Raw genomic sequence first — 18705 nt, 5'->3', positions numbered from 1 at the left:
CTTATAGCTATGTCTTCCTTGTTGAATCTTTTGAACTAAGTGAATGTGATCGGACCCTAATCTCTCTATGCTTTCTATCTCAAACTCTATCTGTCCAAATCATATGCATTCTATTGAAATTGTCGAATGTCTTCTCCGTGTCCTTGTCAACAGAAGATACAGAGACAAACATTAAGTATGTTTTAAATGCTCTATCCTTATTGCCTGAAATCCGGAGAAGCCGGAACGACCATCCGACAGTTCGGGCGGGCGTGGGAACGTGGGACAACTCCGAGTATGTTGCATGCTTGCCACGTGTCCCTCAGATGTGAACCGCCAGGGGCACCTGCGTAATTACGTTGTGCTGCATACTTCCCTATAAATACATGTCCCCTGCGGTCAAGAAAACCTTCTTCCACCTCTCCACCTCGTCCAAACCCTAGCGCCACCGCTAGCTCTCGACGACGCCGGCGACAAAGCGCTTAGCTGCCGCAACTTCACCGACGCCGTCCTCACGCCGGCCGCAGTCTTCGTCCTCTCCGCCGCCGCCGTAGGTGTCCTCCGTCGCCAAGTTAGGGCACAGTGGATTGAACTTCTCGGTCTCCTACTCTTCCCATCTAGCAGTTCATTGTGTGATAAATAAAACTCTCTTTTTACCATCTTTTTGATCCTAAGAAATTCATCCTGTTTACCGAAAGTGGTTTCTGCCTACTCAATACTAGATCTATCTTGTCTGCATCTCATATAATGCCTAGTATATTCACTTAAGCTTCATAACAAGTTAGATTCCTCACTTGTACCTATTCCTGGATTCGTACAAATCTGGAACCAACTCCAAACACATAAGTGAATGTCTTCGCACCATGAGGTCAATGTCTTCAAACTGATTTATCTTCAAAATCTTCTGAGAATGCATATGACCTCTCCCCTTCCCTCACATCTCTAATGCTGTCACAGGTACATGTCCGTGGGAGAATCCCTTGATTCTCATAGTCTTCATTCGTTTGCAGAATTCTTACAGCATCACATTAACTCTCCCGAAGCCAGTTCCTGTTCGACCAGCAAGCGGAAGCCTTTGAACGTGTTGACGCCATTCAGTTTGAAGTCCATGGCTACAGAGAAATCAGCAAGGAAGGGTGGTAGACAGCGTCGAGGGGGAACATCAAGAGATCTGCCTGATGACCTCTTAGAGCTGTACAAGACAGATCCAGAAGAGGATTACAATCAGCGCAAGACACGAATCCAATGGATTCGAAGATATTGGGCCGAACAATGGTTTAAATACAAGTTTGTGACCTAGGAGTAGACTTCCAGCATGCAAAGGCATCGGCCAAGGAAAACAAGAAGTCATTGGGACTAGACTTCAACCCTGGTCCTTCTGCTCCCCGGGCCGACGGCACACGCGGTGCTGAACCCAATATCATCGAACTGTTCTACAACATTGATGGCCTTATCACTCACATTTCTGTTCAAGGTGCCAAAGTAGATCATTCTGATGATGATGCCGACACCGATGAAGCCCCAGCTCCTGCTCCAAAGCCGCAGAAGCAAAAGAAGGCTAGAGCTTCAAAGTCAGCTGCTGCTCCAAAAGCTTCACGTGTGAAGCCACTGGCTACTGCACCTCCTGAAGATAGTGTGCAGTCTGAAGATCTATCACGTATCTAGAAGACGGAGATGAAAAAGAATACTGATCAGGCATTGACCCATGCTGCCATTCTACGAGACGAACACATTGATCTGTCCAGTGATGAAGATCTTGTAGATGACACTCTTGAGCAACAGATTAAGAGCAAGGAAGAAGCATAAATCTTCAATGATTTGCCTCTCTTTGACGTGGCAATCATCCACAACTTCATTGATGAGTGGTTTGAAACCGCCAATCTCAGCTTTGACGATCTTTAACTTCCAATTGGCCTCAGCGTCTCTTTCACTTGCGCCATTGCTTCTGAGCTAGCTCTAGCTCAGCGCATCGTTGAACTGAAGCAAAAGATTGACTATGAGAAAGCTCAGTTCAAGAAGCACATGGCAAATCTCAGCGTGCAAGATGTCAAAAACTTCAAGGTTATGCTGCACGAGCTCAAGGAAGCCTTTCTCAAGAAACGAGAAGAAGTTAAAGGTTCTCGTGAGCGCATGAAGAGTCTGGCTGACAAGTGCGTGCAAGCCTACAATGAAGCTGAAAAGCGCAAGGCTCTTGGGCGTCCTGGCATCGACCCCAGAATGGCTGCAAAGAAGAAGAAGAAGCCATCGACTGACAGATCTGCACCCTCAAGGCAGGAAGAACCTCGCATTGTCTTCCCAAGCAGCATGTCCGGCTCGAAGCCAAAGGTCACTTCCACCGCTTCAGAACCGAAGAAGACAAGGGCTGCCGAGGCTGAAGCCAGAAAGAGGAAAAACCCCGACGCTTCTGATGTCGCTCCCTCCAAGAAGAAGCGCAAAACCAAGAAAGATCGGGCTGCTCCCACAGAGCCCCTTGTTGTCGAGCCCATCTCGATTGCTCGTCCTAACTCTTCGCATCAAGAAAGACGGATGATAGTTCATGAGCCTGCTTCCACAGAGGCTCCTGAAGCTGAAAACTTTTCAGAAGTTGCCCCCACCGCTGCTGAAGACATTGGTCACCATGACAATGTTGAAGATGATGTAGTTCTTCCTTAGATCGAGCACAACTTGGTATCATCGCCTGTTCTCACAAACAGCGAACTCATCAGTATTGGTCGTCCTCTGACGCCAATTGCTCAGGATGCATCATGGGCTGATCACCCACAACAACAAGAAACCCCTAGTACTCCCCAACAACAAGTCACCCCACCAGTGCAAGAAGAAGAAGATGACTTTGAGGCCCATCCAACTCCATCTTCACAGGCGTCGCCAGCGTTAGGCAGGCTTCACAAAGGTCCAAGGCCCCAAGTCCCTCTTACGAGCGCTCCAGAAGGAGAAGTGCACCACCAATCTGTTGCACGTCAAGTGTTCCCAAAAGCCACTCCTACTGTGAATGTCTCCAAGTCTGAAGTTAAAGTTGCTGAAGACAATCCGGCTGCATTAGCCGAAGAAAAACAAGCAGAAGAATGTGTCCCTACTCCCCCCATCACTGAAGAAGATGTTCCTAAAGTGAACATGTCAGTGACCGACCCTCCAGCTCCTCAAGTGGAGGTTGAGAATCTTGAGGCTGCCACCACTAACACCACTAAAGCCAATGACATGGTCATGGCTGAAGATAGTGTGGAGCCTGCACCTAACACTGTGCCAGAAGCCAATGAAGCCAATGATGCAGCTGCAACAGATGTGCAGCCTGACGCCTCTATTGATGCCACTGCTCTTGTTCCGCCACCAAGGCCACATACTATTGAGCAAGCATACAACTATGGTCAGCTCACCACTGTCAAATGGCCTCTTCTTGTTCCTCCACCTGCTGCTGGTCCCCAATTTGACTATCACGTTGAGCGCAGGCCTCGGGTTCATAAGCCAATGCCAAGGCTGCCTAGGTTTCCAGGCACTGCATCTGCACTCGGATCATTCAATATCAATGGCTTCAAAGCACACAACACCTTCTTCAATAGCGCCAAGAACCCCTACTCTAAGGCAAGAATATCTTCTGATCGGTTCTGGAGCTATCAGCAGCGCAGTTATTACTTATGCATCTTGTATAATCAAGTTCGCATTTTTCCCCATATGCGTATTGACACTGATGCCATAACTGGTCTGCCCTGTTTGGAAGAAGCGCTAGATTGCTTCAGAGAATCTAGCTTGTTGCAGTTCATCACTGACAAGGAGCACTGGAACGAAGAATTGCTGCTCCAATTCTATGTCACTCTTCATATTCATGGCTACAACAGGGATCCGAAGACTTGGGTCCTTGAGTGGATGACAGGCAATGTTCATCACGAAGCCAAAGCCTTTGATACCATTGAGCTCACTGGCCTGCCCACTCCAGGAGATCTTTATGAACCTGGTTGTCAGCTTCACAGTGCTGCTATGGGAAGCATTTTTCACAAGCCTGAACCGAACATGAGTCAGATGCTTAGCATGATGAAGCCTTTGCCTCCAGATGCTGAATATCCTAAGGAGTTCTTTGTTAAAGACCTTGAGTATCCGCCACGCACTATCTATCACATTATAAGGCGAACTCTCTGGCCCATCAAAGGACATTCTCCACATGCAAAGCTGGAAGGTGCAATGAAGACTTTGGTCTTCCATATTCTTCACGGCAAAAGCTTCAATGCACAAGACTTCTTCATCTGCCAACTTGCTGCATCAGGATCTGCTCTCTTTGGCTTGAAGTTTTACGCTCCATGGATTATGCGTGTGATCAAACTACACTCAGCTGTCACCTATCAGCCCTCTGCTCGCAATCATCAGATTTTTCTGCCTGACGTCGATATGTCAGTTGAAGCCATCTATCCAGAGCCTACCAAGGAGCCCCTTAGTCTTCAGAATGCTGATAAGCAAAGTTTCTCGCAACACATTGAAGGCGACCCAACAGTCACTCGTGTTTATCCTCTGGCTGGTACTACCCGTGCACCTCATCATGCCCTCACTGAAGCCACTGAAAGCACCATTGCACAACGGCCCAAGAAGCGATCTCGTGTTCTCAATGACCGAGAGCTTCTGGTTGCCCTTCATTAGAAACATGATAAGCATCATGACTGGCTGAAGCGCCAAATGCAAAGCCTCTTGGTGGATGTAAACAGGATTCGCAACCTTGCCACCAAGAATGCCTTTGTCGCCCATGAAACTTGTCGGCGTACATGGAAAGGGCTGATGCTTATGTGTTCTGAAGATGATCTTCAAGATGATGGTTTCTCTGAACGCTTCAAGTTTGACTCAACACCTCCGAGAAGGACTGTGCTGCGGCGTACTCCGTCTCTTGAAGACTCTGAGTTGTCCTCCTCTGCTGCAACAGTGAATGCACGTGTCATCGATGATGAAGACGATACTACTTCACCACCTTCAGCGCGAATCACCACTGCACCGAGTTCGTCTGCACCGCCAACCAACTCCAACGACCATGCTGCTTCACCAGCTCCTCAAGGGAACAAGTAGGTGCTCTATGTCTTCAAACCTTTTTGGTCCTTACTGACAAAAGGGGAGAAGCATATGAGTTTGATAGTCTTCAAGCGGGTCCATATGGGCGGTGGTTTTATATTTTGCCTAGTGTTTACAACTCTCCCTTTCTGATACATTTGGTTCTTTGAGTTGTAACACTTAAACTAGATGGTCGTCTGCTACTTGTTTGCTATTCTGTGATGCGATGATAAATTCCGCATGTGCGATGATAACTTCTGCACTTAGGTTATTCTGCAGACGTCCATTTTTCATTATGCATGTCATTATCTTCACATACTTTTCATGCATGATGAATTGTCATCATAAGTTGAAGAGGATCTCCACAAGTACAACCTGCCATGTGCATTTGCATACCAAAAGCAAATTACTTATATGCACATCTTCAGGGGGAGCCTTTGCCACTTATGAAGACAATCCCCTATCCTTTACAATTTCACATACTTTATTTCCCGTTGAAAACTTCAACTAGTTTGTCATCAATCACCAAAAAGGAGGAGATTGTAAGTGCATCTAGTGCCACCCCTAGTTGGTTTTGGAGTATTGACGACAAACCTAGTTGAGGGACTAATGTGTTTGTGAGAATTGAAGGATAACACAGGTAGAAGTCCCTCATTGATTCGGTTTTCCTACCAGAGGTGACCCCTAAAAATGTATGAAGACATTGAAGTCAAAGGTGGTATGTGAAGACATTCACATTAAAGACTATGACAAGAGAAGACATCGCGTGAAGACTATGGAGCGCGAAGACTTAGCAGTTTCGTCGTTCTGTGTTTTTCTTTGTTGAGTCATAGGAACCACCGCACTGTTAAGTGGGGTCCAAGTGAACCAGTCAGAATGACTGAAGTGATGCTTAACCAAAATCCTATGTCTTCGAGTGAAGACTATGAGAGAAAATCTTGTCAAGAGTTGGATAAGTCAGCTTTGCTTGTAGCCCAAGTAAAGTTGACGTGTGTGTTTGAAATCTAACCGTTGGAGCACGTGTCAGTTCCTTAGTGACTGAGGGTCATTTCGGACAAATCAGGTCGGGTTGCCTAGTGGCTATAAATAGCCCACCCCCTACAACCGTAAACGGTTGGCTGCTCAGAGTTAGTGTACGACTTTTGTCGTTTGAGAGCAACCCACCTCGAAGCCTTTAAGAGAGAATTCCTTGCGAGGATAAAAGCCCTAACCACCCAGAGCAACCCACCCAGAGCCAAAGAGAATTCCTTGCGGCGGTGGAGGGCTGGTAGCGCTGGCGGTGGCGGCTAGAAACCCTAGCCCGTCGCTCGGGACGAGGGGATTTTCCCTCGAGGAGTTTTTGCTGTCGATGGTACGAGGAGATTTTTCTTATCGGCATCGAATCGTTTTCACTAGGGAGTGGCAAAGGTGGGTAAATAACCCTCAACTCTCAGGTAAGTTAGCAAAACGGTCTGCTGAGAAGCTGGACAAGTTGGGGTATGTGGGCTGCGGGATTTGCACTAGAAGAAGTTGCAACTTCTTACGAATCTGCTTTCCTGGGAACACCCTTTGGTACAGATTATAGCTTTTGGGCCTAGAAGTTGGAAGTTGAAGTCCAACCAAACACAGCCTCTCTAAAAGCTGCTGTGAGCTGTGAGCTGTGAAAAAGCTGCTGTGAACTTTTAGCTGTGGAAAAGCTGGAAGTCGTTTGGCTAAAACAGATGTGAAACTGCAGATTTGACTGTGAATTGTCTGTAATGACCCTGGACAATAATTCAATATTTTTATGTGCAACTTGACCGTAAAATAGTGATATATACATTGGTAGGCAATAGAACGACCGTTTTGCAAAGAAAAATTATGACAATTTAGATGATTCACAGCTAACACATACGAATTCAACGATTATACTTCCAAGTTGCATACTACATATTATATATAAATAGATATTGACCCCATAATTATATTACAAAAGGCATGCACCATATAATATACATATGGTTCGCATGATGATGACCTCCATCAAGATAGCTAACCTATGTTGCTATCGCAAGACAACCATCGGCTATCCTACTACAAATAGTATCCATGGTATCTTCGTTCTCCTCCTCTTCAACGGGATCCACTTGTGATGGTGCTACTTCCCATCGTAGCACTCGAGGTACATACTCATCATCGGCATCACATTTATCAAAAAATTTATCACTCAACTTGCTATCACGAATGAAGTTGTGCAATGCCATGCAAGCAATGATGATATGCTTTTGCATACGAGGTGAGAAACTTAGGACCCCTTACAACACAAGCAAATATGATTGTATAAGCAAATAAGGTTCACAACACAAGCAAATACGGTTCACAACATAAGAAAATAAGTTTCTACACTGAAAGCAAATGTAGTTCTACAACATGAGTACATATGGTTCACAACACGTGCTTCAACATCTACTTCTGATGCTCCCTCTCCAGATAATCAAGCCTCCCTTATTTTTTTTTCAAGAAGACTGAAGATTTCCCTAAAGTTAGGCTTCACTATAAGAGTGAGGGTTGTGTGCATGAGAGCAGTTTTTCTTTCACACCACAATCTTTCACCAACTTCATAACCTCCGAAATGGTAGGGACAAGGTTGGTTGGATGAGGAGCCGATGATGCTTCAACACTAGAGGTTATCTTCTCCACTCCACTTTCTATCTTCTCACATGTCTGCTTGTACAATCGTAAGAAGGGACTCTTCTCTTCCTTCTCCTCATTTTTTATTGAAGGTTGCTTGCGCTTCTTGCTTGCTTTCGGTTTCTTCAGAGATGCCAACTTCATTTCATCACTATCATCGGGTTTCTTCAAAGGAACCGCATTATCATCACTTGATTCATCAGACGATATATCTCCAGCACAAGAAGCACTAGCCCCTGTGACATGTACTTTGTGGAATATGACATGTAAATCTTCAAGGTGCTTTGGACCCTCTCGTTTGAACTTCAAATGATTGCATTTCTTTCCCGTCCTCTCTTGGCATCTCTGAAAATGAAAGTAGAAATCAGGTAATGCAATCATTGAAAAGCATGCCAAATAAAAAAAGTTGCTACACTTACCACAACATGTTCATCCCACCATTCTTGAGGGCAAACAACGGTTCTCTTTGCATCATCCCATCCAAGCCCGGTTGCTTCATTTTTCAACTCCATGAAAAACACATAGTCATTTTTTATTGCATCCCATTTATTCTTGAATTTATCCTTGGGATACTTCTTTCCCATTCTTGCTTCCCATTTCTCGATAACATTGTCCCAGCCCTTCTTAGTAAAATAACCTAAGGGCCTATTCCCATTTTCAACCTCTTCTCTGAATATTTCTATGACTTTCTTCAGACGTGTATCATCCCACACCGCTTTTTCAGTCATTCTTCAATCAAGCAAAATAATTTTAATACCCTGCCACATGTATAATAGTTGTACCATATGTAAACATCTTCCAACTTATCCATAGAAGAACATAGCAAGCAATCAATGTCAACTAAATTCACGTTAGAAAGGTACTACATAGGCTCCATTCACAACAGAAGCACAAGCAACCTGTACTAGCAAGCAATCTGTACTATCAGTCAATCTGTACACAATTTATCCCAAATACACCACCTACTAGCAAGCAATCTATACACAGGGATGGAAGAGGAGGAAGGCGGGAGTAAGGATGGAGGCTACCTCACCGTGGAGGGCTGCGCAGCTCCGGTTGACGGCGCCGGACGGCCGGCGAGGAAGGGCCACTGGGCGGGCGGCGTACTGCTCAGAGGCGGATGGATACATAGGGGGCGTAGCTCGGGCGGCGGTGGAGAGCCTGCAGCACTGAAGGCGGCGCTGGCGGCGGCGGCGGGGGAGGGCCAGTAGCATTTGCGGCGGCAGCTAGAAACCCTAGCCCGACGCTCGGGACGAGGGGATTTTCCCTTGAGGAGTTTTTGCTGTCGATGGTACGAGGTGATTTTTCTTATCGGCAGCGAATCGTTTTCACTAGGGAGTGGCAAAGGTGGGTAAATAACCCTCAACTCTCAGGTAAGTTAGCAAAACGGTCTGCTAAGAAGCTGGACAAGTTGGGGTATGTGGGTTGCGGGATTTGCACTAGAAGAAGTTGCAACTTCTTATGAATCTGCTTTCCTGGGAACACCCTTTGGTACAGATTATAGCTTTTGGGCCTAGAAGTTGGAAGTTGAAGTCCAACCAAACACAGCCTAAGGCTGTGTTTGGTTGAGCTGCAGATTCTGTAAAAGCTGTTGTGAGCTGTGAGCTGTGAAAAAGCTGCTGTGAACTTTCAGCTGTGGAAAAGCTGGAAGTCGTTTGGCTAAAACAGCTGTGAAACTGCAGATTTGACTGTGAATTGTCTGTAATGACCCTGGACAATAATTCAATATTTTTATGTGCAACTTGACCGTAAAATAGTGATATATACATTGGTAGGCAATAGAACGACCGTTTTGCAAAGAAAAATTATGACAATTTAGATGATTCACAGCTAACACATACAAATTCAACGATTATACTTTCAAGTTGCATACTACATATTATATATAAATAGATATTGACCCCATAATTATATTACAAAAGGCATGCACCACAGAATATACATATGGTTCGCATGATGATGACCTCCATCAAGATAGCTAACCTATGTTGCTATCGCAAGACAAGCATCGGCTATCCTACTACGAATAGTATTCATGGTATCTTCGTTCTCCTCCTCTTCAACGTGATCCGCTTGTGTTGGTGCTACTTCCCGTCGTAGCACTGGAGGTACATACTCATCATCGGCATCACATTTATCAAAAAAATTATCACTCAACTTGATATGACGAATGAAGTTGTGCAATGCCATGCAAGCAATGATGATATGCTTTTGCATACGAGGTGAGAAACTTGGGACCCCTTACAACACAAGAAAATATGATTGTATAAGAAAATAAGGTTCACAACACAAACAAATACGGTTCACAACATAAGAAAATAAGTTTCTACACTGAAAGCAAATGTAGTTCTACAACATGAGTACATATGGTTCACAACACGTGCTTCAACATCTACTTCTGATGCTCCCTCTCCAGATAACCAGGCCTCCCTTCTTTTGTTTCAAGAAGACTAAAGATTTCCCTAAAGTCAGGCTTCACTATAAGAGTGAGGGTTGTGTGCATGAGAGCAGTTTTTTCTTTCACACCACAATCTTTCACCAACTTCATAACCTCCGAAATGGTAGGGACAAGGTTGGTTGGAGGAGGAGCCGATGATGCTTCAACACTAGAGGTTATCTTCTCCACTCCACTTTCTATCTTCTCACATGTCTGCTTGTACAATCGTAAGAAGGGACTCTTCTCTTCCTTCTCCTCATTTTTTATTGAAGGTTGCTTGCGCTTCATGCTTTCTTTTGGTTTCTTCAAAGATGCCAACTTCATTTCATCACTATCATCGGGTTTCTTCAAAGGAACCGCATTATCATCACTTGATTCATCAGAAGATATATCTCCAGCACAAGAAGCACTAGCCCCTGTGACATGTACTTTGTGAAATATGACATGTAAATCTTCAAGGTGCTTCGGACCCTCTCGTTTGAACTTCAAATGATTGCATTTCTTTCCCGTCCTCTCTTGGCATCTCTGAAAATGAAAGTAGAAATCAGGTAATGCAATCATTGAAAAGCATGCCAAATAAAAAAAGTTGCTACACTTACCACAACATGTTCATCCCACCATTCTTGAGGGCAAACAACGGTTCTCTTTGCATCATCCCATCCAAGCCTGGTTGCTTCATTTTTCAACTCCATGAAAAACACATAGTCATTTTTTATTGCATCCCATTTATTCTTGAATTTATCCTTGGGATACTTCTTTCCCATTCTTGCTTCCCATTTCTCGATAACATTGTCCCAGCCCTTCTTAGTAAAATAACCTAAGGGCCTATTCCCATTTTCAACCTCTTCTCTGAATATTTCTATGACTTTCTTCAGACGTGCATCATCCCACACCGCTTTTTCAGTCATTCTTCAATCAAGCAAAATAATTTTAATACCCTGCCACATGTATAATAGTTGTATAATATGTAAACATCTTCCAATTTATCCATAGCAGAACGTAGCAAGCAATCAATGTCAACTAAATTCACGTTAGAAAGGTACTACATAGGCTCCACTCACAACAGAAGCACAAGCAACCTGTACTAGCAAGCAATCTGTACTGTCAGTCAATCTGTACACAATTTATCCCAAATACACCACCTACGAGCAAGAAATCTGTACTCAGGGATGGAAGAGGAGGAAGGCGGGAGTAACGACGGAGGCTACCTCGCCGTGGAGGGCTGCGCAGCTCCGGTCGACAGTGTCGGACGGCCGGCGAGGAAGGGCCACTGGGCGGGCGGCGTACTGCTTAGAGGAGGATGGATACGTAGGGGGCGTAGCTCGGGCGGCGGTGGAGAGCCTGCAGCACTGAAGGCGGTGCTGGCGGCGGCGGTGGAGGGCCGGTAGGGCTGGCGGCGGCTAGAAACCCTAGCCCGTCGCTCGGGACGAGGGGATTTTCCCTCGAGGAGTTTTTGCTGCCGATGGTACGAGGAGATTTTTCTTATCGGCAGCGAATCGTTTTCACTAGGGAGTGGCAAAGGTGGGTAAATAACCCTCAACTCTCAGGTAAGTTAGCAAAACGGTCTGCTGAGAAGCTGGACAAGTTGGGGTATGTGGGCTGCGGGATTTGCACGAGAAGAAGTTGCAACTTCTTACGAATCTGCTTTCCTGGGAACACCCTTTGGTACAGATTATAGCTTTTGGGCCTAGAAGTTGGAAGTTGAAGTCCAACTAAACACAGCCTAGGGCTGTGTTTGGTTGAGCTGCAGATTCTGTAAAAGCTGCTGTGAGCTGTGAGCTGTGAAAAAGCTGTTGTGAACTTTCAGTTGTGGAAAAGCTGGAAGTCGTTTGGCTGAAACAGCCGTGAAACTGCAGATTTGACTGTGAATTGTCTGTAATGACCCTGGACAATAATTCAATATTTTTATGTGCAACTTGACCGTAAAATAGTGATATATACATTGGCAGGCAATAGAACGGCCGTTTTGCAAAGAAAAATTATGACAATTTAGATGATTCACAGCTAACACATACAAATTCAACGATTATACTTTCAAGTTGCATACTACATATTATATATAAATAGATATTGACCCCATAATTATGTTACAAAAGGCATGCACCACAGAATATACATATAGTTCGCATGATGATGACCTCCATCAAGATAGCTAACCTATGTTGCTATCGCAAGACAAGCATCGGCTATCCTACTATGAATAGTATTCATGGTATCTTCGTTCTCCTCCTCTTCAATGGGATCCGCTTGTGTTGGTGCTACTTCCCGTCGTAGCACCGGAGGTACATACTCATCATCGGCATCACATTTATCAAAAAATTTATCACTCAACTTGCTATCACGAATGAAGTTGTGCAATGCCATGCAAGCAATGATGATATGCTTTTGCATACGAGGTGAGAAACTTGGGACCCCTTACAACACAAGAAAATATGATTGTGTAAGCAAATAAGGTTCACAACACAAACAAATACGGTTCACAACATAAGAAAATAAGTTTCTACACTGAAAGCAAATGTAGTTCTACAACATGAGTACATATGGTTCACAACACGTGCTTCAACATCTACTTCTGATGCTCCCTCTCCAGATAATCAAGCCTCCCTTCTTTTGTTTCAAGAAGACTGAAGATTTCCCTAAAGTCAGGCTTCACTATGAGAGTGAGGGTTGTATGCATGAGAGCAGTTTTTTCTTTCACACCACAATCTTTCACCAACTTCATAGCCTCCGAAATGGTAGGGACAAGGTTCGTGGGAGGAAGAGCCGATGATGCTTCAACACTAGAGGTTATCTTCTCCACTCCACTTTCTATCTTCTCACATGTCTCCTTGTACAATCGTAAGAAGGGACTCTTCTCTTCCTTCTCCTCATTTTTTATTGAAGGTTGCTTGCGCTTCTTGCTTGCTTTTGGTTTCTTCAAAGATGCCAACTTCATTTCATCACTATCATCGGGTTTCTTCAAAGAAACCGCATTATCATCACTTGATTCATGAGAAGATATATCTCCAGCACAGGAAGCACTAGCCCCTGTGACATGTACTTTGTGGAATATGACATGTAAATCTTCAAGGTGCTTCGGATCCTCTCGTTTGAACTTCAAATGATTGCATTTCTTCCCCGTCCTCTCTTGGCATCTCTGAAAATGAAAGTAGAAATCAGGTAATGCAATCATTGAAAAGCATGCCAAATAAAAAAAGTTGCTACACTTACCACAACATCTTCATCCCACCATTCTTGAGGGCAAACAACGGTTCTCTTTGCATCATCCCATCCAAGCCCAGTTGCTTCATTTTTCAACTCCATGAAAAACACATAGTCATTTTTTATTGCATCCCATTTATTCTTGAATTTATCCTTGGGATACTTCTTTCCCATTCTTGCTTCCCATTTCTCGATAACATTGTCCTAGCCCTTCTTAGTAAAACAACCTAAGGGCCTATTCCCAATTTCAACCTCTTCTCTGAATATTTCTATGACTTTCTTCAGACGTGCATCATCCCACACCGCTTTTTCAGTCATTCTTCAATCAAGTAAAATAATTTTAATACCCTGCCACATGTATAATAGTTGTACAATATGTAAACATCTTCCAATTTATCCATAGCAGAACATAGCAAGCAATCAATGTCAACTAAATTCACGTTAGAAAGGTACTACATAGGCTCCATTCACAACAGAAGCACAAGCAACCTGTACTAGCAAGCAATCTGTACTATCAGTCAATCTGTACACAATTTATCCCAAATACACCACCTACAAGCAAGTAATCTGTACTCAGGGATGGAAGAGGAGGAAGGCGGGAGTAAGGACGGAGGCTACCTCGCCGTGGAGGGCTGCGCAGCTCCGGTCGACGGCGCCGGCCGGCCGGCGAGGAAGGGCCACTGGACGGGCGGCGTACTGCTCAGAGGCGGATGGATACGCAGGGGGCGTAGCTCGGGCGGCGGTGGAGAGCCTGCAGCACTGAAGGCGGCGCTGGCGGCGGCGGTGGAGGGCCGGTAGCGCTGGCGGCGACAGCTAGAAACCCTAGCCCGTCGCTCGGGACGAGGGGATTTTTCCCTCGAGAAGTTTTTGCTGTCGATGGTACGAGGAGATTTTTCTTATCGGCAGCGAATTGTTTTCACTAGGGAGTGGCAAAGGTGGGTAAATAACCCTCAACTCTCAGGTAAGTTAGCAAAACGGTCTGCTGAGAAGCTGGACAAGTTGGGGTATGTGGGCTGCGGGATTTGCACTAGAAGAAGTTGCAACTTCTTACGAATCTGCTTTCCTGGGAACACCCTTTGATACAGATTATAACTTTTGGGCCTAGAAGTTGGAAGTTGAAGTCCAACGAAACACAGCCTAAAGAAGGTCCACTTGTTCTGTTGTTCGTCAGACTATGAGTACAGTGGTCATGCGGTGGTAATAGAAAGAAGGTGCACACATTGCAAGACGATCTATTATGAATTATGATCAAATTGAGTTGAGAGTGGATAATCCAGATTCCTCGACCATTACAGTAAAATAAAAAATTCACTAGGGAACACCATGGAGAAAGTTAGGGAGGTCCCGTGTCACCCTCGGGCACTGCTCTTTTATGTGGCAAGAAACTCGACTGAACTGAAAAACCTTTTTCAGTTGTCAGTGAAATAGCCAACGTGAGAAATTTAAGCCATGCAATGTTATGTAGACCGTTAGCCTACGTTGTAGCATACGAGATATGAGATAGAGTAGCTCATGACACTGGTAGAAAAAGAGGCTTCCGTCCAGCCCCATTAGTCGCGAAACTGTAGGAACCGCGACTAATGAAGTCTTTAGTCGCGGTTCGGCAGACGAACCGCGACCAAAGGCTTGGGCCAGGGCGCTCGGTGGCCAGCTGGTGCACGTGAGGGGCTTTAGTCGCGGTTGGCCAGGCCAACCGCGACTAAAGGTGCCCAAAGGCCTTTAGTCGCGGTTGGCCTGGCCAACCGCGACTAAAGCTCCTCCCCTATATATACCAGTTCAGCGCACTCACTTAGCCATTTGGTGCCACTTCTCTTCACAAGGGGGTGTAGGTTTGCTTTTGGTTCCTCTTATGCACACAAGGTGTTTGATGAAATGCCCAACAGCGTGAAACAAACATGATATGAAGTGTTGGAGCCACACTTGAGGTTCCTCCTCGATCGCGGTTAGCAACTTGAACCTTTCATGCATGTGTGTCATTGATAAAATATGCATGTGTGTTGTTCATTGTTTAATTTCTATTGTTTATAGCTAGTTACTTTAACAAATGCATGATGGTTAATTATATATTTTATATTATAATAATGCAGATGAATCGGCAATGGATGTACGGTAACCGACTCTCCCGCGAGTTCACTACGGGTTTGAAAGATTTCCTCGTAGTGGCTAATGCGAACAAGCAGAAGGGTTTTGTTATCTGTCCATGTGTTGACTGTAAGAATCAGAAGGGTTACTCTTCCTCAAGAGAAGTTCACCTGCACCTGCTTCGGCACGGTTTCATGCCAAGCTATAATTGTTGGACCAAGCATGGAGAAAGAGGGGTTATAATGGAAGAAGATGAAGAAGGGGATGATTTCATCGATGAAAGCTATCTTGCTCATTTCGGTGATACTTTCATGGAGGATGCTGAAGGTGAAGGGGAAGGTGAAGGGGAAGGTGAAGGGGAAGGTGAAGGGAAGGTGAAGGTGAAGAAGAGGCACGTGATGAGACCGTTGATGATCTTGGTCGGACCATTGCTGATGCACGGAGACGCTGCGAAACTGAAAAGGAGAGGGAGAATTTGGATCGCATGTTAGAGGATCACAGAAAGTCGTTGTACCCTGGATGCGATGATGGTCTGAAAAAGCTGGGCTGCACACTGGATTTGCTGAAATGGAAGGCACAGGCAGGTGTAGCTGACTCGGCATTTGAAAACTTGCTGAAAATGTTGAAGAATATGTTTCCAAAGAATAACGAGTTGCCCGCCAGTACGTACGAAGCAAAGAAGGTTGTCTGCCCTCTAGGTTTAGAGGTTCTGAAGATACATGCATGCATCAACGACTGCATCCTCTACCGCGGTGAATACGAGAATTTGAATGAATGCCCGGTATGCACTGCATTGCGTTATAAGATCAGAGGCGATGACCCTGGTGACGATGTTGAGGGCGGGAAACCCAGGAAGAGGGTTCCCGCCAAGGTGATGTGGTATGCTCCTATAATACCACGGTTGAAACGTCTGTTCAGGAACAAAGAGCATGCCAAGTTGTTGCGATGGCACAAAGAGGACCGTAAGTCGGACGGGGAGTTGAGACACACCGCAGATGGAACGCAATGGAGAAAGATCGACAGAGAGTTCAAAGATTTTGCAGCTGACGCAAGGAACATAAGATTTGGTCTAAGTACAGATGGCATGAATCCTTTTGGCGAGCAGAGCTCCAGCCATAGCACCTGGCCCGTGACTCTATGCATCTACAACCTTCCTCCTTGGTTGTGCATGAAGCGGAAGTTCATTATGATGCCAGTGCTCATCCAAGGTCCGAAGCAACCCGGCAACGACATCGATGTGTACCTAAGGCCATTAGTTGATGAACTTTTACAGCTGTGGGGCAGACCTGGTGTCCGTGTGTGGGATGAGCACAAAAAAGAGGAATTTAACCTACGAGCGTTGCTTTTCGTAACCATCAACGATTGGCCTGCTCTTAGTAACCTTTCGGGACTGTCAAATAAGGGATACAATGCATGCACGCACTGCTTACATGAGACTGAAAGTGTACATTTGCCAAATTGTAAGAAGAACGTGTACCTTGGGCATCGTCGATTTCTTCCGAAAATTCATCCAGTAAGAAAGAAAGGCAAGCATTACAACGGCAAGGCAGATCACCGGCCGAAGCCTGCGGAACGCACTGGTGCTGAGGTATTTGATATGGTCAAGGATTTGAAAGTCATCTTTGGAAAGGGTCCTGGCGGACAATCAGTTCCGAAGGGAGCTGACGGGCACGCAGCCATGTGGAAGAAGAAATCTATATTCTGGGAGCTAGAATATTGGAAAGTCCTAGAAGTCCGCTCTGCAATCGACGTGATGCACGTTACGAAGAATATTTGCGTGAACCTCCTAAGCTTCTTGGGCGTGTATGGGAAGACAAATGATACAAAGGAAGCACGGCAGGACCAGCAACGTTTGAAAGACCCTGATGACCGGCATCCGGAATGGTTTCAAGGTCGTGCCAGCTACGCTCTGACCAAAGAAGAGAAGGTCATCTTTTTTGAATGCCTGAGCAGTATGAAGGTCCCGTCTGGATTCTCGTCCAATATAAAGGGAATAATAAACATGGCGGAGAAAAAGTTCCAAAACCTGAAGTCTCACGACTGCCACGTGATTATGACGCAATTGCTTCCGATTGCTTTGAGGGGGCTCCTGCCGGAAAATGTTCGAGTAGCCATTGTGAAGCTATGTGCATTCCTCAATGCAATCTCTCAGAAGGTAATCAATCCAGAAGATCTACCACGGTTACAGAACGATGTGATCCAATGTCTTGTCAGTTTCGAGTTGGTGTTCCCGCCATCCTTCTTCAATATTATGACGCACCTCTTGGTTCACCTAGTCGAAGAGATTTTCATTCTCGGTCCTGTATTTCTACACAATATGTTCCCCTTCGAGAGGTTCATGGGAGTATTAAAGAAATATGTTCGTAACCGTGCTAGGCCAGAAGGAAGCATCGCCAAGGGCTATGGAAATGAGGAGGTAATTGAGTTTTGTGTTGACTTTGTTCCTGACCTTAAGCCGATTGGTCTTCCTCGATCGCGGCACGAGGGGAGACTAAGTGGAAAAGGCACGATCGGAAGGAAATCAATGACATGTATGGACGGCCATTCTCTGACTGAAGCACACCACACTGTACTGACCAATTCCAGCTTGGTGGCTCCGTACTTTGAGAAACACAAGAATATTTTACGCTCGGACAACCCGGGGAAGCCTGAATCCTGGATTAGGAAGGCCCACATGGAGACTTTCGACAGTTGGTTGAGAAAACATTTAATGAATGACAATGATGTTGTAGATCAGTTGTACATGTTGGCCAAGACACCATCTTCGACTATAACGACTTTCCAAGGGTACGAGATAAATGGGAATACATTTTACACGATCGCCCAAGATAAAAAGAGCACCAACCAAAACAGTGCTGTCCGCTTTGATGCAGCAACCGAGAATGGGCAAAAGGTCACATATTATGGTTACATAGAGGAGATATGGGAACTTGACTATGGACCCTCCTTTAAGGTCCCTTTGTTCCGGTGCAAATGGTTCAAGCTAACAGGAGGTGGGGTAAAGGTGGACCAGCAATACGGAATGACAATGGTGGATTTCAACAATCTTGGTTACCTTGACGAACCATTCGTCCTAGCGAAAGATGTCGCTCAGGTTTTCTATGTGAAGGACATGAGTAGCAAACCGAGGAAACGGAAAGATAAGAAAATGATCAGTACATCATGCGATGATCCAAAGCGCCACATTGTTCTTTCAGGGAAAAGAAACATCGTGGGAGTGGAGGACAAGACAGACATGTCAGAAGATTATAATATGTTTGCTGAAATTCCGCCCTTCAAAGTGAACACCGACCCAAGCATTAAGTTAAATGATGAGGATGCTCCATGGATACGGCACA

The sequence above is a fragment of the Triticum aestivum genome, chromosome 6A, assembly GCF_018294505.1.
Source record: "Triticum aestivum cultivar Chinese Spring chromosome 6A, IWGSC CS RefSeq v2.1, whole genome shotgun sequence".
Taxonomy (NCBI): domain Eukaryota; kingdom Viridiplantae; phylum Streptophyta; class Magnoliopsida; order Poales; family Poaceae; genus Triticum; species Triticum aestivum.
The sequence above is the reverse complement of the archived record's forward strand: the minus strand, read 5'-3'. Positions refer to the sequence as shown.